Source organism: Dendropsophus ebraccatus, chromosome 3, assembly GCF_027789765.1.
Source record: "Dendropsophus ebraccatus isolate aDenEbr1 chromosome 3, aDenEbr1.pat, whole genome shotgun sequence".
Classification (NCBI taxonomy): Eukaryota; Metazoa; Chordata; class Amphibia; order Anura; family Hylidae; genus Dendropsophus; species Dendropsophus ebraccatus.
In genome coordinates this window covers 19,683,401-19,704,514 of record NC_091456.1, presented here as the reverse complement: position 1 = coordinate 19,704,514, position 21,114 = coordinate 19,683,401, and the positions used below count along the sequence as shown (strand labels likewise).

General features: G+C 40.3%; 1 protein-coding gene across 14 annotated transcripts in view; it reads right to left on the bottom strand.

Moving 5' to 3' along the window:
• FBRSL1 (fibrosin like 1) overlaps nucleotides 1-21,114 on the bottom strand; it is a 431,893-nt gene that overhangs the window by 276,261 nt on the left and 134,518 nt on the right. The gene's annotated exons all lie outside the window — the stretch shown is intronic.

The window sequence follows — 21,114 nt, the reverse complement described above, 5'->3', positions numbered from 1 at the left end:
GAACCAACCCTCAAATTCACAGCACTCTTACACATCAGATGATATCTGATGAAAAGGTAATAGGCCATTGTGTTATAATTTAAAAAAAATCTTTTAAAAAAGTAAAAAAAAATAAAATAATTGCAATAAAAAATATAAATTCAGGGGGAAAAATAACATATTTAGTGTCGTCATGTGTGAAAATGTTGGATATATTAAAATATAATGATCGTGCACTGTGAGAAGCGTATGTGAAGAACATTATCCTGCATGATTGATTCAACCTTGTGAGGGTATGTTCACACACATTGGAGTTTTGTTACGTTAATACAATAAAGGAAGGCATTTAAATAATTACTGCAATGAAATGCTTTTACACAATCTGTAAATCACGGAGGGCACGGACGTAGAATCCCTGTCCTGGAGTGTTTCCCCATATTAATATCATGCCAGGAGCAGGGAAACTACATGAATGTTCGTGTCGCTGTAATAAAGCTCCACACTCCAGGACAAGAATTTAACGTCCGTGCCTTCTATGATTCACAGAGAGAGCACGGATCGTGTGAATGCAGCCTAAAGGATCTGCAAATGAGCGCTGATCAGCACCTACTTGCAGTGCTGCATTGTCCATGCAAGAGTCCTATTACACACCTAGATATCTGACATATTTTTTAAGTTAAAGCCAGGAACAGACTATAAACTGAGAACACGTCATATAAGAAAGACTGAGATTTCTCCTCTTTTCAAATCCATTTCTGGCTTTGGCTTAAAAAATCTGTCAGATATATGCATGTGTAAAGCCCCATTACACGGGCCAAGTATGGCCGATAATCTTTTCGTGTAATAGGGACTTAAAAGAACTATAACAGAGCCCTAATAGTGGTTTTACACAGAAAGTTTTTTTCTGAAAGATTATTGAAGCCAAAGCAAAGAATGGACTTGAAAAGAGGAGAAATCTCAGTCTTTCCTTTATGACCTGTTCTCTGTTTATAGTCTGTAGCTGGCTTTGGCTTTCTAAAATTTGTCAACTAAAGCTGTCTGTGTAAACACGCCATTAGCTTCCAGCTGTAAATTAACCACAATCGGGGATGGGAAGCAGTAGCGGATTAAAACAGGACCTTTCCGGGCGGTAGCCCGGGGCCCTGAGCTCCTTGGAGGCCCATGGCCACCCAAAAAGACTTGTACTTTCAGTAGTGTTTTGTCTCCTGGCTACAGTTCTGTCATGATTTGCAAAAAATTGTTGCTTTTTTACCAAAATTTTGCACAAAGCAGGGCATCATGACATTATTTATTCTGTACTATGAGCACCACGCTAGTACTACCATAGTTACAGTGGGATGGGGGTCCCAGGTTTGGTGAACAGCCGGGGGCCTATAGTAAAGTTAATCCGCCCCTGATGGGAAGTGATGAGGAGTCGTTCAGGTGTGCAGCAATTCAGGGGCCTGGGAAAGCCTCTTTGCCACTTTGCATAAAGTCTAAAAACATTTTTCTACATTAGAGACAGATATATGAAGAGACAAGAGACAGATATATGAAAGGTACCAAGTGTCTCCTTGACCTAATGGGTATCTAACAGTGTCTGCAGTTTGGAACATGAATATACTGGTTGACAGATTCACTTTAAAAGGGTTGTTCAGAGATGGGGAAAAAATAAATAAATAAATTAATTAATTAATTTAAAATAAATAAATAAATAAATAAATATAATCTATCCTCACTCCCCACAGCTTGCCTGGCAACAGAAGAGACAGAGATCATGTGACCTGTCTCAGAAGGGAGGGGGAGGACAGAAGGGTGGAGACAGAGTGGACCAACCGGTTAAAGGGGTATTCTGGCCAGGCTTACTTTGAACAGAGTTCAGCGCACATAAGTCACAGTATGGCTGCGTTCCAGTGCCACCATTTTGTGCTGTGACGTCAGCTGCTTCAGGCTATGCTGCCCTCCTCTTCAGAGATAGCGGTGTGCCATACTCTTGAAGAGAAGGGAGGCACAGTCTGAAGCAGGAGATGCTTTCTGCAACTGACGTCATAGCACAGAATGGCGGCGCTAGAATGCAGCTGTGACATCGGACATCCAGTGGCTGAGCTCCGTTCAAAGTAAGCTTGGCCGGAGTACCCCTTTAAATCTTTCTTAACTGGAGTTCCCCTTTAAGTCTTGCAGAATGTTGGTAGACTTTATATTCTTCACTGAAACATATAGCAGGGTTTCCTGACACCTGTCAGACACAAGCAGATGTCTACAAATATCCTCATATATTATTTTACTGCGTCCAGAACTTTGAAGAAAAATAATGAGAAGCAATTAAGTTGAGAGGGAAAAAAAATAGAGTACAATGCTGTCACAAAGTGAGCTGGCAGCGATCCTCTAGTGACTAGCTCTTATTATAAAGTAACACCAGGCATCCCTTCTGACACATCCATCAGATAATTTCATTACAGGAACGCAGGCTTCTGAACTCCGGTTTTACCGAAGATTTTTTTTTAATAAGCTTCATTAAATAGGCAAATTAAATCACTTTTTTGAAGCTAATTGGATTTTTGAGAACATACAGTGTAAGAGTGTGCAAACAGGTGCTGGCTGCATGGTGAAAGCTGTGTGGTCAAAAAAAGAACGTTATTTTGCATCATGGTTCCTGGAACATTACTACTAGGTATATAGACAATCTTCTTGTGGCACACATCTAAGGTGATTCCACAGAAAAATATATATGTGTTGCATGCTTATTTTGCTGTGGATTGTGCCAAGTATTTCACTGCTATACATCAAAGAGGAGGAAACTACTCTGAAAATCCTTGGCATTTGTGTAAAATAATGAGCATGCTGCAGACTGGAAAGATTTCCCTATGGAATACTTCTGCTATATGTGTATGGCATTTTCAAAACTCAGTCTATTTATCTACATATCTATCTATATTGCTAACTACCATACTGTATTTTTTTGTGCAGAATCCAAAGAAAATCCTCAAATTTGGGCTTACCCAATGTGCATAATACTGAATTATCAAGGTTGTAATAACATAGCTTCTTTCTTGACTGCTCTGGTGGTGGCTTATCCATCTGAGAAAAAATGGGTCAGGCAGTAATTTTACTAGAATAAGATGCTGCCAGACTCCTCTATCCGAGAACAAAGAGATTATGCCCATCATTGAGAGGCCCTAGAAAATGCTCAATAGAAAAACACGTGCTAAACTGATGACAAAAGGACCAAAAATCTTATGCTATCCAAACCAGTCGCTGATGCACTCTGTAAACAAGCTCTGATTTCATAGATCTGTGCTCATGTAAAAAGCCTATGACAAGGCTTGAGCATTATGCAGGGAGGGCTGAACAAGCGACCACTGGACTGTCTGTGCTGCCATTTGCTTCCATCATTCATCAGCCGCACATATTCAATTATACAGGATGTTATAAAGCCAAAGAACTAGACTGTTTCAGCAAAGCAACAGAAAGTTCTTGGCCAATGACTGCTTTAAATGATTGCTCATTCATCGGCTTATTACACAGGTCAATATTGGCCGCTTTCATAAAATATTTAGCTAACTGGAATAAATACTAAGAAACCTTCCTCACAGCCAGGAGAGCACAAAAATGAACATGCCCTCCAAACTGCAGCAGTCTATAATACAATATGTGGAGGGAATTCTTACAATTCCACAGCATGTCGGAAAAATAACCTGCGTGAACACTGCCTTACATATTCTAATTTCATGTTTTTTTTTCTCTCCAGAAATAATGACCGAGAGCTAGACAACTGATCACTGTATGGCTACAGACAACTTGACATTAAGAGAACATGACTGAAATCCTCAGAAATACAGAAAGATGTAAATCCATTAACCACTTGATCTCAGTGAAGAATGTGAACTAAACATTTTCAGCTTTTCCTTGAAAAAGAAAATACCCTTTAAATGTTATCAGCCTAAATTTAAAAATCAGGCTTCAGAAATCTATTCCATACATCTTAGGTTATGTTCACAGTCTTATGTGAGCTCTATGGTCTCCAGATGTGCGTATCCAATATGCCGACAGAACTCTATTTACTACACTGGTATATATTGGTATTCTATTGTTTCATAAATACTGACTATACTCTTCAGTACACACACACAAAAAAAGAAGAATAAATTGACAATGGCAGAAGTCACTGTATCGGCATCCAGTTGAATGTGTCTGGGGTATGTACTCCAAGGAATATATCTCGACTTTCTCCTGAAGGATATGGCCATGTGACATGACATCATACAGATGAAGCATCACAGAGGATAATGCAGTGCCCATGGGCAATGGAGAGCAGTATTGTATTTATTGGAAGATTTATTTCTATTCATACCAATAATTTTTTTTATACATATCCCTAAAGGATAATGTCCCACTATTAGTTTTGTCTTACTGGAAAAGCTATAAATGTTTGATAAAAGGAAATCCGACCTCTGCAACCCCCAAAGATAACAAAAAACAAGGGACCCCAAGTCTCAGTTTTTAGGCAGTAAGTTGGCACAAGTGCGATAAAAATCGACCTAGTAAACAGCGGCCGGACATCTACTTATATTTTATGACCTTGCGATCAGACATAACATTTGGGAAAATTGTAAAAAATAAATTGTGCAAATCCAGTAGAGTGCAATATGACCATATCCTTGTAGCCCTACAGAAGAGTATTAATCTGCACTGTATTAGCAACTTCTAGAGAAAATACACTGGAACATCCCTTTGTGGCAGTAGCACAAGCGTAAAGCAATGTGTGAACAAGCCATTAGTGATACATATATACATGCTACCCAGCTGGGGGGACAGGGTGCTGCTACTGAATAATCTGACATAGAACAATATTTACTTTGTGAAGATGGAATCATTTTACCAAGTGCAGAAAACTGGATTACATCAAAGCTTAGAGGAAAAGATCAAAACAGGAAGCCTATGCACTGAGGGATAAAGAATGCTTTATGTCAAGGCCAACACCATAATGAGAAGGGACAGATCCTGTGCAACCTCTGGCATGTCTACAAGAGCTGCAGCCTCTCTATTTTAGGATGCTAAAGTGATTATATAGAATACCACAATGCCCTCTGCTCTCTCTTTTCACCAAGCAAAAAACAGTTGTAAAAAGTGATGCTTAAACCAAGAGTACACTAACAGTAATGTGTATGCTTGTCTTGTACGTTTCCTCTCTGAGTATACCTTGGGGATCAGGGCTGTATGGAGGTGCTGTATTTGTATATACACTACACTCTACATACATAGACTGAGCTCCAGAGCCGATCACTCTACAGCAGGGATGGGAAACCTCCGACCCTCCAGCTGTTGCAAAACTACAACTCCCATCATGCCTGGACAGCCAAAGCTTTAGCTTTGGCTGTCCAGGCATGATGGGAGTTGTAGTTTTGCAACTGCTGGAGGAGCAAAGGTTCCCCATCCGTGCTCTACAGATCGGCTCAGATTTATCAAACTGTGTGAAACTAGTGTAATATGCCCATATCAACCAAGAACAACTCTCACTTTACCAGAGCTTAGTAAGATAAAAAAAAAACAAAAAAACCCTGAGCTGTGATTGGTTGCTGTGAGCAAATTACAGTATTTTTAAATCTGAGCCATAGTCTTTGGATACATATCAAGCTTTCGAGGTTTGGCACCTTTGTATGACAAAATACTGGCAAAATGGTATGCTACCATATCCTTTTTATGGGCAACTCAAAAGTGTGATCTAACACATTTTTCCACAAAAAAATGCTATCTATCTATCTGGAAAGTAGACTATATGTAGTTTCTAGTAGACTTCATTTGGTTTATAATAGTCAAAGGGCTTGGCACAGCCGTGGTATTTACGCCAGCATCTGCAGTGTGTGTATGTACCCTTAGGACCCTATTCCATGGGACGATTATCGTTCAGATTATCGTTAAATCGTTCGAATCTAAACGATAATTGTTCGTTTGAATAGCAGTTAACGATTAACGACCGAACGAGAAATCGTTGATCGTTTAATAAGACCTGGACCTATTTTTATCGTTGCTTGTTCGCAAATCGTTCGCATTGAATAAGATGTCATTCGGTCGTTCGCAGTAGTGACGAACGCAATAGCGATAACAAGACGGCAAGAATGATCATAAGTAACGATTATTGTTCCATGTAAATCGGTGAACGATTTCAGGTCTTTCGCAATACCGGTCGTTTGGATCGTTTATCGTTAACGATTATGCGAACGATAATCGTCCTGTGGAATAGGGCCCTTACAGTACAGCTGCCCTGGACTAGATAGGATGTTTTGGATGCAAAATACACAAACACCAGCCCTGTTTTTTGCACCTTATATACTGTGTCACTCTTTCTTTCTGTCCTGACAAAGTGAGTTTTTTTTTTTTTAATCAGCCGGATACAATAAACATTAAACAAGTCTTATTACAAGTGTAAGAACTGAGCAATATAAAACAACATATGAATAGTACAACCAATGTTTTCCCTTTTAATTAAATGGGAAATGGTTTTCAGGTATAAAATATTTATTTTGATGCATAAAATATATACATATAATAAATACACTGTGTGAACATAGCCAGCCATTAAATCTTAATTTAAAAAAATTAAGTAGTCTTTAAATATGTAATTTTCTTTAGGAAAACACAAGTAAAAAAAGTGTTACAGAAAAAAAACAAAAAAACAGAAAATACTCCATCCATACCCAATAAAGTGGTGACACGGTGCGTATAAAGACCTCCAATAAAAGGGAACAAGGTAATCAATTGTAGATTCTGTTCCCAACAACAGATCTCTGTTGCACTTTTCCTTTGCATTAGCTCCTATAAGGATCATGTCCTCTTAACATCCCAATATTGCTAAGCATGAACGCTAAACAGTGGGCCGTAACAGTAAGACAGTAGCGGAATGTCTCACAATGGAGCGTTTTGTTCGCACACAACATGGCACGCTGCCTTTTAGCTATGGAGCTGGAATTTTAAAGGGAACTAATTTCTTTAGGGGAGGTTTAGGAGCTGCAGAGCATAAAATATCTATTACTAAGGAAATTGTGCACAACACTACAGTATCTAATGCAGGAATGTGGTCACTTATGTAACTCTATTACTTTTTTTTTTTTACTTTGAATGTTTTTATTGATTTTTCAGAAATAAAAATGCACATACAAAACACACTGCTTCCTCCATAAGGATGATCCCTCACCAAATTGGAAATATAATGGACTAAACTAATAAAAGTCCAGCCTCACAAATCAGCCTGGAACACTTTAAAGGGGTAGTGCGGCGCTAAAAAATTATTTACAGAATAACACACATTACAAAGTTATACAACTTTGTAATGTATGTTATGTCTGTGAATCGCCCCCTTCCCCGTGTCCCACCCCCCCCGCCCGTGTACCCGGAAGTGTGTGGTGCATTATACATTACCTGATCCATGTCGAGCGGCTGCGGCCGCGTCATCAGCTGCTCAGCCGTGATTGGCTGAGCATAACTGTGCTCAGCCAATCGCGGCTGAGCACAGTTATGACGCGGCAGAGGGGGGACGGCGGCAGCGATTCGGCCGGCCGTAGATGACGTTTGGCACAAGATGGCGGACGGGCTCGACACGGATCAGGTAATGTATAATGCACCACACACTTCCGGGTACACGGGTGGGGGTGGTGGTACAAGGGGAAGGGGGCGATTCACAGACATAACATACATTACAAAGTTGTATAACTTTGTAATGTGTGTTATTCTGTGAATATTTTTTTAGCGCCGCACAACCCCTTTAACATACCATTAGGCACGCTTCACTACAGCCACTGGAATCATATTATGGCTATGTTCACACAACATCTTTTATAGGCAGAGTTGTATGATAATGACGGTCATAAATAACGTAAAATAATGTTTAGGAAAAACGGTTGTTATTTTGCATAAAAGATGTAGTGTGAACATAGCCTACGCAGAAAACATGCTGCGTACCATATCTGTGGCAGCAGAAGAGCTAGAACTAAGGGTCCATTTACACAGAAAGATTATCTGACAGATTATCTGCCAAAGATTTGAAGCCAAAGCCAGAAACAGACTATAAACAGAGATCAGGTCATAAAGGAAAGACTGAGATTTCTCCTCTTTTTAAATCTATTCCTGGCTTTGGCTTTAAGGGTATAAACACACACACCGTGTACGCAGCGTATTTTCTGCTGCGATACGCAACAAATACGCAGCAGATTAGATCTAAATAACTCAACACAGCATCAAATCTGCTGTGTATCTGCTGCGTATCTGCTGCGTATCGGGTGTGTGTGTTTGTACCCTAAGGGTATAAACCCACACACCGTATAAGCAGCGTATTTACTGCAACAAACACGCAGCAAATACGCAGCAAAAACGCAGCAGATTATATCTAAATAACTGAACACAGCATCAAATCTGTACCAACAAATCTGCTGCGTATTTGCTGCGTATTTGTTGCGTATCTGCTGTGTATACGGTGTGTGGGTTTGTACCCTAAGGGTACAAACACACACAGCAAATACGCAGCAGATCTGATGGTGCAGATTTGATACTGTGTTCAGTTATTTAGATCTAATCTGCTGCGTATCTGCCGCGTATCGCAGCAGTAAATACGCAGCGTATATGCCGTGTGTGTTTGTACCCTAAATCTTTGGCAGATAACCTGTCAGATAACCTTTCTGTGTAAATGGACTCTCAGGCTGGGTTCACACTGCGTTTTTTTAAATCTGTTTAACATATCTGTTTTATGGAATAAACAGATGCAAAAAGGGATGCAATTGCGTGTCATCCATTTAGATCCATATTTCCATTGACTTCCATTATAAAAAAGAGATCAAAATAGATGCATTTTTTTTTTACCGGACAAAAAGTAGTGCTGACTAAGTTTTTCTGTCCGTTAAAAGTAACCAATTAAAAATGGATACGTTGAACGGATTGCAAAAATGCAGTGTGAACCCAGCCTAAACCCCAGAATGAAAATGTGACTTTTTGCTTGTAAAACAGGGCTGCATCAATCTTCTCCAGGTAGGGGATGTAACGGCAGAGCAATCAGGTTTGGTTTCAGCCAAACTTACATAAATTCCCTCATCTCTAGTAAAAAAAAAATATCTGAGCATAAGTCAGAGCAGACTTTTAGCTGACTTTACTCTGCTATAGAAATTATGTGGATTGTACCTTGGCAATGCACTGGGTAAAATCTTCCACATATGTGCTAACAGTCTGAATGTGGCCCTGAAGCAATGCTGGAAGGAATACAGGTGACACTCATGTACACATCTCTTAGCCACCTGTGGAAAGTGAGTGTAGTACTTCCTAGGATGCCCTTACACACAGCTCTATTTTCCATGCAAATGAAGGCTATGACAGTCAGTTAATCAAATGCAAAGAGACATGTTTGTTTGCAGAAGCTGCTGACTAAAGCACTGGCGGAAAAAGAAAAAAAATCTGTTGATGGTAACTCATGCACACTGAAACATGTCTAATCCGGGGCTCGGGTAATTAGGGATGCTGCTTTGTTAGAATAATCATTTGCATATAGCCTTCCTCCTGCTAAACCTGCTCACTGAGGATGCCAAAACCATCTGACACACAGGAAATGGGGACGTTCTTAAGACTTGACTACTGAGTATATTGGTATGGTGCAATTGTGACTGGTTTACAGCAGTTGCATTTATATAAACATTCATAAACCGATATCCACAGGACAACTGGGTTTTTATATTGATTCTGCATTAGGGTATAAGCACATTGAATTAACGTGGCGGGTAACTCCACAGGGTTTCCGCCTCTCATCCCAGTGCGTTCCACCCATCCCATAGACTCCATTCTATGCTCATGACATGTTGATTCTTTGGGTGAGCAGCAGAATCCGCCTGACCATAGAATGGAGCCTATGGGACGGGCAGGGAGCCAAGCGGGAGTGTGCAGAGACGAGCAGCGGAATCCGCGACATGTACTCAAGGAGCATATACCCTAACACTGATGCGAGTAAATATGACCCCCCCCCCCCCCCCAAAAAAAAAAACAAAACTCATTAGATGTATATATAATAGGGTGCTTGTAAGGGTACACTTACACATAGTAATACTGCTGTAAAAAAAAATCTACAGCTAATCTACAGGGAAATCCACATCAAACAGGGAGGATTTTGTTGGGAGGTAAGTTATAAACAGAAAAAATATATATAAATTATCTGACATGACTGTGGGGAGACTTCCCTAGCCCTTCACCAGTCTCTGTAACAGCCACAGATGGGATTGGCTGGACACAAAACACTAAAGGGGTATTCTGGAAAAAATCTTTTTCTTTCAAATCAACTGGTTTAAGAAAGGTATATATTTAGATATCTCATCTCTTCCAGTACTAATCAGCTGCTGTATGACCTGCAAGAAGTGGTATATTCTTTTCAGTCTGTCACAGAACATACAGCAGCTGATAAGTATGGGAATATTTGAGATTTTCAAATAGAAGTAACTTACAAATCTATATAACTTTCTTAGATCAGTTGATTTGAAAGAAAAATATTTTTGCCGGACAACCACTTTAGCCCTGGAGGCCAATAAACAAAAACCTGTCACAGAAAGAGGTGGCAGCAGAAAGCACAAATTTCTGACAGCAGTTCATTTGAAAGGAAACATTTTTCGCCCCTTGAAACATTTCTCCACACCTGCACTTTTTTGGCAGATCCAAAGGTTTTCAGCAGCAAAATCCCAAACTGAAGTTGTCACTTTTCTCCCAACGTCAAGGGGGAAAATCTAGTAACAAATCCCTACTTACAAATCCACACCACAGGCACATTTCTTTAGCATATGGATAAGATTTGTTATATATTTGAGAGCAGAAAAAAAAAGATAACTATACAGCTACACTGATCTTCAGAGCAGATGATTGGAAATGCTGGCAATACACTAGTACCGTTGTTGGCGAGTATGACCGCTGTGGTAAAATAATAATGATCCATGTAGGTTTGGTATGGATGGAATTTGAAAAAATTCTGAGTAGACAATCCAGTAAAAAACAGCAATATGCCATCAAAAAACACTGATTCCCTTGTCTTTTTATGATGGCCCTCCTCTATTGACTGTGGGGGAAGGCATAAACATGTGAATGTTTTACATATAAGCAGCTTGAGGAGCATTCCTTACAGGGGTATTCCAGCTAAATTCTTTTTCTTTCAAATCAACTGGTTTCAGAAAGTTATATAGATTTGTAATTTACTTCTATTTAAAAATCTCAAGTCTTCCTATATTTATCAGCTGCTGTATGTCCTGCAGGAAATGTTGTTTTCTTTTCAGTCTGACACAGTGATCTCTGCTGCCATCTCTGGCCAAGACATGAACTGTCCAGAGCAGGAGAGGTTTTCTATGGCAATTTGCTGCTGCTCTGGACAGTTCCTGTCTCGGACAGAGGTGGCAGCAGAGAGCACTGTATCAGACTGAAAAGAAAACAACGCTTCCTTCAGGACTTATGGGCGGGTTTATAATTGCTTCTCTAAGGGAAAAAAAAAAAACTGAGCAGCACGTCTGCTTCCTGATGCGACAGTGGTACAGATTCTTATGTAAACCTGTCCCAAATGTGTCAATTCATCACAGTCAAAACCCTCATCACTTTAACAAGAAATAACCATGTCATTTATAGAAACGGGGAACGCCCTAATGTTATCTGCACGCATAGATCAGATAGACACCCACAAAATCAGCATGAGAATAAAAAACATTACCTTTGAACTGTATGTAAATCACTAAGCACTCACTCATGGAAGTATGAAATGTGATGCAAATTTATATTAAAAGTGAAGCTAAAACCGCGCATAAAAAGGTTGTGGGAAAAGCACACTGAAGTCACGCCAAAAATAGACTAGCACTATTTTTAGTGCTTTGCACTTAGCATAAGATAAAATGTGCGAACAGCAATTTCACAGCCGCACTAACATCTACCTAAACAATGGTAAGAAATAAAAAGCATTTGTGTCATCCACAGCAATGGGATTCCTATTTTTATATATGGCCAGTTAATTAAATAGTGAATCTTCTTCATTGCCATGGGCGACACGTACACTGAAACAGTTGGAAAATCATTGCTGGACCCCTTTGTTCAGGGAGAAGTAAGCCCCCGAAGAATGCAGGAATGCTCAGCCGTGCTAAATGTCCTGTGTAATAGTAGGACGGGTGGCGGGCGCGAGTAATAACTTATGGCCCAACAATTTTTCGTCTGCCAGTTGGTGACCACCATGAGGCGTACCTGTCACAACAGGTAGCTACCGGATCAGTGGCGAGTTCCTCTGTTAATCCAGAAGTTTGGGTTTCCATGGATATAGATATAATAACACCATAATGCGTGCAAACCACATTGGATCCAATGGGGTCCCGTGAATTATGGTGTCACTGCATCTCTGTATCCATGGAGACACAAACTTTTAGATCTAAATGGGTTGTCCAGCGAAAATCTTTAGCTTTCAAATTTACTGGTGTAAGAAAGTTATATAGATTTGTAATTTACTTCTATTTAAAAATCTCAAGTCTTCCCATACTTATCAGCTGCTGTGTGTCCTGCAGGAAATGTTTTCCTTTCAGTCTGACACAGTTGTCTCTGCTGCCACCTCTGTCCGAGACAGGAAGTGTCCAGAGCAGGAGAGGTTTACTATGGGGATTTGCTGCTGCTCTAGAAAGCTCCTGTCTCTGACAGAGATGTCAGCAGAGAGCACTGCATCAAACTGGGAGAAGAAAAAAAACAAAACATTTCCTGCAGGACACACAGCAGCTGATCAGTACTGGAAGACTTGATTTTTTAAATAGAAGTAAATTACAAATCTATATAACTTTCTGAAACCAGATAATTTGAAAGAAAAAAATATCCGCTGGAGAACCCCTTTAACAGAGGAATTCACCCCTGATCCGGCAGCGGCCTATTATGACAGGTACGCTTTACGTCCTTGATCGGTTGTGATAAGACTTCAAACCCTCTGTCTTTGCAAAGCCAAAAGGCATAATAAAAAATGTAGGCAGCATTAGAAAAACCATATCAAAAGGAAAGAAGAAATATTGGGGCCATTCCATCCAAACTGAACTTTTGTAACACCCGTAACACCTAATTAAACATTTATTTTTTTTTAACAGCTAATTAAAAAAAATGCAATTTAAACACAAAAGTTATACATATACATTAAGACTCTTAATGTATATTTATAACTTTAGTGTTTAAATTGCAGTTTTACTAGGTTTAACTAGGTGTTACCGGTGTTACAAAAGGTTCAGTTTGGATGGAATGGCCCATTACAGACAACCAATAAATTGCACTTAATTATTCTTAAAAGAAAAAAAAGATTAGGCTAAAAACATTTAACATTATCACAGTCCTGTGCAAAGTCATATGAGTGGCATGAGTATGACATAAAGCAGCTTTCATCCATAGACAATTCATGCAAAATGTACATTGGGAGTTCATCATGTGCCACTGTCACATTACTCCTAGCAGTTGCTTTCATAAATGGGGCATTGATCATAGATCTCATAAAATCCTCCCGGCAACACAAACACATGCAGCTGTCACAGGGATTACTTGTCTTTGTTAGATCCACTGCTATGTACCCACAACAACCATGTCTACAGACCAGAATAATACGTGTATATGTCACAGTCATGTTCAGGTCACTTTCATTAATACATATGCACAGCAGAAACTTAGACTACTGGAACCTATACTATGGATACTAGTCATGTCACAATAACAGAATTCTGAGTTCAATACCGGTACCAAATTTAGTCTTTGGAATATCAATTTGGTACTGAAGCATAACTATGCCGATATGATGCCCCCCAGACTTTTTACTCTGTTCACTGTATAATAAAACTGTTATCTATATTTTTCAGGTCTGTACTATTACAGCAATACCCAAATTTATGGACCTTTTATTTTACTACTTAAAGAAAAAAAAAAAAGTTTCCTTTTTTTTTTATTTTTTTTTAATAAATGGCCTGTAGGGTTGTGTGAGGGTAATTTTTTTGTGCTGTGATCTGTAGTCATAATACATATAAGACTTTTTGATAACTTGAAAAAAGAAAACAGCAAATTTAGACCAGCATTTTTTGCACTCACGCCTTTTACTGCAAGAGTCAGAATGTGATAATTTAATAATTTGGGAAATTACACACTTTATGATGCCAAATGTCTTTTTTTCCCATTAAAAATGTGAAAAGCGAGGGTTGTTAGAAGTCCCCTCTAGGGACCTTTTATAATCAAGTAATAAACTTCCAATTCTGATCTATGCAATGCTATAGTATTGTTATAGCATTGCATAGATGAATGACATCTGTGCTCTGCTAATAGAGTCTGGCTGAGGCTGACTATTAGCAGAGAGACACTGGTACTCATGGAAGGTAAGTATAGGCCTCCAGCTTGTTAAGTGCCCCATGGGCACCCTGCAATCACGTTGGGGGAGCATGCTGATCAGACACTTGACAGAGACAGTACCTGTCAATCATCCATTTCAATGCTGCAATTGCTTTACATTGAAGCATTAAAATGGTTAAATGACTGTAACCAACATGATAGCTAGTGTGGTCTGCTACTCAGTAGTAGTAGCTGACCCCACTATTTATGGAGCAAGAGGGGTTAAATGCCGCTGTCCGTTTCAACAGTGGCATCTACACATTTAAATAGCCAACACTGTTCCGGCTATTTGAAGTTAGCAAAGATGAAAGCGCGGGGGTAGGTGGGCCAAGGAGGTGATGGTAAGGGGGGGCGGCACACAAAGAATATGGCAGGTTCTCATCTTGCTGCCCGCCATGTTTTCTCCAGTATACTGTATGTTAAGTCACACTATTGTGCAGCCTAAATTATTCAACACCAGGGAATACTGGTATGGAACCTATTATAGGCACCTAGTATCGATATTTTGCTGCATTGTTATCACTAAAGAAAAATTCCTGACACAGATGATACATGTTGTAAATTTGGCATAAAAAAAAAAAAAAAAGAACTCTTTAGACATAATAAGGACCTGGGATATCATAAGATTCAGTAAGCTTATTTGGCAAATATAAAACTGGCGAGCAGAACATATAATGAGTGATAACACAAGAGCTGCAAGCTGTAATGTGATTAGAAAAAGCTACTTCTTGGAATGGTAAGTGGAGATTCCAGCCAAAGCTTTATTGACATCAGTTTTGCCTGTTCTGTGTAACAGACTACTTGCACTCCACACACACATACATATACACACATTTGAAAAATACCTCTTGAACCGGGACCAAAATCAAAAATGAACATATGAGGTGTATTTTTCATCATCGTGCCTGCCCGGGGATCATTTCCTTGAGGCTCATAGGCTAAAGACATGAAGATACCGGGGGTATTATACTACACTGGTCACAGCAAAGGGCATTTATTGAGGCTATGCCCTTTTGTTGTATCTGGTAGAGAAGTGTTTTGGCACATTTGCAATGGTAAACCTGGGCCCTGCAGGCTAAAGCCAGAAATGGAGCCAGAGTGAAACAGGAAATATAAATAAAGGACTTATACATCTTACTCGATCTACAGCTGGGCTCAAAAACTGAATAGAAAACTGAAGTGACATTTACTCATAAAATACTGCAGGAACCCCCCTCAGGCTGGTGTCACAGGCAGCATTGTATGGGAAAAAAGCTACTGCAATTTTCAATACAGCTTTCTGAGCCAGAAACGGATCCAGCAGGAAGTAATATAAACCCCCCCATGCATCTCAGTCAGAAGTCAGCTGACCCTGCAGACTTTGGAAGGATCAGCAACTCTCAAAGTATATGGGGGGCTCCTGACTCCCACTGGATGATAATAGGGAGAGATGCAATGGGTGTGCTGGATTTTACATATGCAACCCTTTTGTTCTAGGAGATTTAGGGTCCTTTTAGACGTAGGCCTAATTTACACATCCGTTGTTCTGTCCGCAATTGCGGGCATGCAATTGCGGACAGAACATAAAACCAATGTTATACAATGGCCCTGTTCACATGTCCGTTTGTGTATACGGGGCCGCGATCCGTACAGATCGCTAAGGTAAATGTAGTGCTCCGTGCTTCACGGAGCACTATGGATGCACATTTGTAGTGTGGGCCGCACTACTTTTTGTGAATGACCTGAAATAATTTACCATAATAGACAGAATCATAGTCATTAGTTACTATCCTTACTATAATCGTTTGTATACTCTAGTACATACATATACAAACAATCGTAATAACATACAAACGATGTGTACATGTATTGAAAGATCTGCAAATGATTGTCAACGGTTTTGTGGTCAACTCAAAAGATGCAAAGAACGACACTAGAAGGAATTCTTGTTAGTCGTTTGATCGTTGCTTGCATACACAAACGCAAAGATTATCACTTAAATACGAACTATATAATACGGCCCTCAGGCTGCCAGCAGTGGCCTGTCTCCTTTCTCTCCCACAGAGAACACATGCCACAAAAACTGGAAAAATTACTTACAATGCTTTCAAAGGTGGATATCCTATCCACATTGCTGTTACAGTAAAGAAAATTCTGCAGTGTATATAATGTTGTCATATACTAACCCTGTATATAGATAGGAGCAGTACTCGTACGAATGCCCAATTCTTCCTACTTTCTCACCAAGACTACTTTTGTGGGCAGCAGACACGCTGGCCTTCTCCAGCGCAGATGTGCCAAGCACTGCATACAAAAAGCGCCTGCAGGTTTGGCCCTTTTCCAGATCCCGCTGTGTGACAGCAACAAAAGGCTGATCTGGGAGCCTTCAGCCACAGCCGCATCCCCTGGGTGATTTACTGACCACAGCACTCGCCTCTTGGCAGGAGCAGCTGCTCTTAACCCGTCCTTAACAGCGAGGCCTGAAAGGAACAAGGACTGTTGTGGCACTTCTCCAGTAAGTGAAGCAGGCTCTACATACACACTGGTTAATGAATTAAAGTAATTGAGCAAGGAGACTACCGGCAGTGTACAATGCTCCGTCTGGATTATCTGCAATTCTTGCTTGTAGCAATGCTTATCACTCAGTAGTTATAAAGATCCATCGCGTCAAGCATACACAGCAATGCATTAGCATCATTAGTACTATACATGTGTACAACTTTGTATTGTAATGCATTCATACAGTCCCTGTCCTCGGTGAGGCTGCAATTCAACCAAACGAGAGCAGGAAAAAAAGTGATATATTAATTCTATTATTGGTGTTTTTTTTTCAATAAATGAATATGAACGTAGAATCAGTATTTACTAAGAGGTTTACATCTAACCAATTACAGTTACATATTATTTGCCACTATAAGTTAGGATATAAAAGGAAAATACATTCACCTAATGTGATCTCTTCTTAAAGGAGTATTTCACTCATACATAATGTTTCATATGTTGCTACCTATAGTGAAACAATTCATTCCATTATTGGTCATTAACCATTCAATCTCCTTCCCCCAGTTCTGAGCTGCTGCTTTATGCTGAAGACACAAAAAATGTGTGAGAGCTTTCCTCTCCCCCCCCCCCCAGATGGCTGATGTAAGCAAGTCCCTATCTGCAACTTTGTAATGCCAGGAGGATTAAAGGGGTTATCCAACGCTACAAAAACATGGCCACTTTCCCCCTACTGTTGTCTCCAGTTTGGGCGGGGTTTCGAAACTCAGTTCTATTGAAGTAAATGGAGCTTAATTGCAAAGTGCACCTGAACTGGAGACAACAGTAGGGGGAAAATTGGCCATGTTTTTGTAGCGCTGGATAACCCCTTTAATCACAGTGAGCTTGTAAGCAACTTGACATCAGATTATCCCTCCCAACATTACAAAGAAGCTACAAAGTTGCAAATAGAGCCTGCCAGGAACTTGTTTACTTCAGCCGTCTCAGAAGGGAGGGGAGAGGCGGAGACAAGTAGAATTTTTGGTGTCTTGAACTAAGGGAAGGAGACTGAATGGATAATAACAAGTATGGAAGGAATTGTTAGCCTCACCATGAGCAGCAACATATGAAAAGTTATGTTTTAGCAGAATACCCCTTTGGGCTATGTTCCTACACAGTATTTTTGTACAGTATTTTACAACCAAAACCAGAAGTGGATCGAGAAAACAGAAAGGTTATGTCCACACACTGTTGAAATTGGCTGGATGGCCGCCATTTAATGGAAAATAATTGTCGTTATTTTAAAACAACGGCCTTTATTTGCCGTTAAATGGCGGCCATCCGCTTAATTTCAACAGTGTGTGAACATAACCTCTCTGTGTTTTCAATCCACTCCTGGTTTTGGTCGCACAATACTGACTAACATACTGAGCAAAAATACTGTGTGTGAACATAGCCTTATGCTGCGTTGAATTTTACTTTGTTCATTCTAATAAGTAGTTCACAATTATGGCTCAACTTGCATTAAAATAACCTTAGGTGACAAGGGGAATACAGTATGTATACGTACAGGATAGAACTGTCAAAGAAGAAATCAAACTATGGCACACAAGATGTGCACACAATACCCAGGGTCAGCGGAGCATAAAACAGTCCTTGTGCAGAACACTTCTCTTTGTTAAGTAAGCATGTTTTGCCCTGAGGGAGAGTCTAAGCTTTACAGGTTACATAATGTTGTGCCATGGAGAGCAGTGTTAGCTGCACAGCAAGACAGAGCCGCTTGTGTTCTCGTCTACAGACCCCTCATTTTACAACTTGTATTGTAAGTGACAAGGCAGCAAAGGTTATGGCCCATGTTTGCCTCATGTTTGCTGCTTCGTTTGCCGAATTTTATGGTTTTAATTAACGGTTTTGAAATCGCTTCTCTTTTTCCCCTGGATGGAGGCAAACATTCATTCAAACAATCCAATAAAAAGTTCCTAAAAACACTATTTTTTTTAATTATTCTATGATACAATATATAACACACTAAGATATGTAATATACACATACATAAGCAATATATTTTTGGCACATCTAATTTTCCAGATTAAATTTAGAGTAAACCACAGAGCTTGGCAGCCAAATGGAAAACACACTTGCCCTTCCCACGTCGCCACTTTTCACATCTTGGTTATGATTTAACACAGGTGGGTCGGCAATGACCCCTACCACCAAGGACAAGTGTATGTGTGTATATGCATACACTAAATATAAGTAAAAAATGCCGTGCCGCACTTGAGAAAGAAGGACGTATCCTTTCAAACACGTCGAGAAAGTTTCTTGCCCCACGTAGCGACCCGTAGTATCTGTGATGTCACAGAAGGATTCTCATTCGGGATTCCTGTAGCTAGGGCTTCACGCGACACCGGCCGGGGCGCTCGCCCTATTTGTGGAAAGAACTTCGTGGAAAAGACTTTGTGGCAAAAATCTGTAAGAACGCAGTGATCGATGGTCCCCCGATCTTAACAGGATATCCTTAGCACCAACTAGAAAGCTACACAGGTTCACGGACGTGGAGGACTACAGATCCAAGCAAGCCCACGCACACTAACGGTGAGTGGTCCGGTTTAATACTTTGCACTGGCTCTATAATGCACTGATAATAACTATCATGTTTTAGTACTTAGCGCGGCACGGCATTTTTTACTTATATTTTCATATCTTTAGTGGAGGTAGTAACCACTAGCTGTAGCTCGCAGCACTACACACGCTAATATTAGTGTTTATATCAGGAGCGCGATTGGTTTTACTTTCTTTTAAAAAAAATTTATATGCATACACTGTATGCACCTCTGCTGCACCATATAAGTACTGCCTCCTCTATTTATAGCTATGTGCACCCCAGTGTTTGCCTCTATCCTACCAGTGGAAGGATAAGTGGATCTCCTGGGTACAGGTCCTGGACCTGACAGCTGCAATCCGCAGTCTGACTGCACACTTCAAAATAGGCACTACTGGATCTTTCACCCATTTCCCTGATGTGTCACCCAGCTTTGCCATGTCATAATCTCTGCCAAGGGGCAGTACAAAGCCTTCAGTGATGTCAGTGACATGGTGCTTCGCATAGGGAAGTTGGCCACTAGCAGAGTCCTGGCTGTCAGTATGGCAGAAGGGCCCTGCTGTCGATTCGCAACTGCTATTGTAAAATGGTGCTGTGCAGGAGTAAGTGGCAGACAGGTACAGGCAGCACTGCATCAGTGTCCCTCAGGATCGGGCTGGTGCTGGCAAAGTACCTTGGTGTACCTTTACAATGCACAATAAATCAAGCCACCGGGCTGTACAAACGATCCTTGTATCGTTTGTGCAGCCCTGGAAACTGACAGCATAGATGTTTATATCTATGCTGTCAGTTTTCAGATTACAAACAGTGCACACTTACCATTTGCACTGCTTGTGATCAAGCATGTCTACCCAGTCTTTCAGCTGTATCTTCAGACCCCGCCTCCTCTGGCTGTCAATCATTCTGAAGATACAACCGGTGGCCAGAGGATTGGAGAGACATGCTGGATCACAAACAGTGTAAGGCATGGGTCTCCAAACTGCGGCCCTCCAGCTGTTGCAAAACTACATTTCCCATCATGCCTGGACAGCCAAATCCAGAGCTTTAGCTGTCCAGGCATGATGGGAGTTGTAGTTTTGCAACAGCTGGAGGGCCGCAGTTTGGAGACCCCATGCCTTCCACTGTTTGTGATCCAGCATGTCTCTCCAATCCTCTGGCCACCGGTTGTATCTTCAGAATGATTGACAGCCAGAGGAGGCGGGGTCTGAAGATACAGCTGGAAGACTGGGGAGACATGCTTGATGCAGTTTGGAGACCCATGGTGTAAGGTATAAGGGGGAAATCTAAAAGTAGATTTTACTGCAAAATCCTACCTCATGTGAGCTCATCTGAAGTAGTTTCCAATCTCTGAATCCCCAAGAGATTAGCAGTCGTGTATCCCCATACGCATAAAGAATGCTAATGCAAGTAAAATTTCTTATCAGGCTCGGTACACATTAGCGTTCCAGCTTTTAGAATTTTATTATTACTTACCATTACCCCAAATAAAACCTGATGGCTATTGTAAGAATACTGGAACCCCCAGCTAAAAGCATAACATGCAAAGGTTTTTTTGTTTGTTTTTTTAAAGGTTTTATTTATTGCTTTTATAACATGCAAAGGTTAGCTTTTCTTATGTGTAACTTAGGTTTGACTTCAATAACTGTAAACTTGTAAAGAAATAAGTAAGCCATACCCCTATATTACCAGAAATAAAAAACCATAATGTATTACAAAAC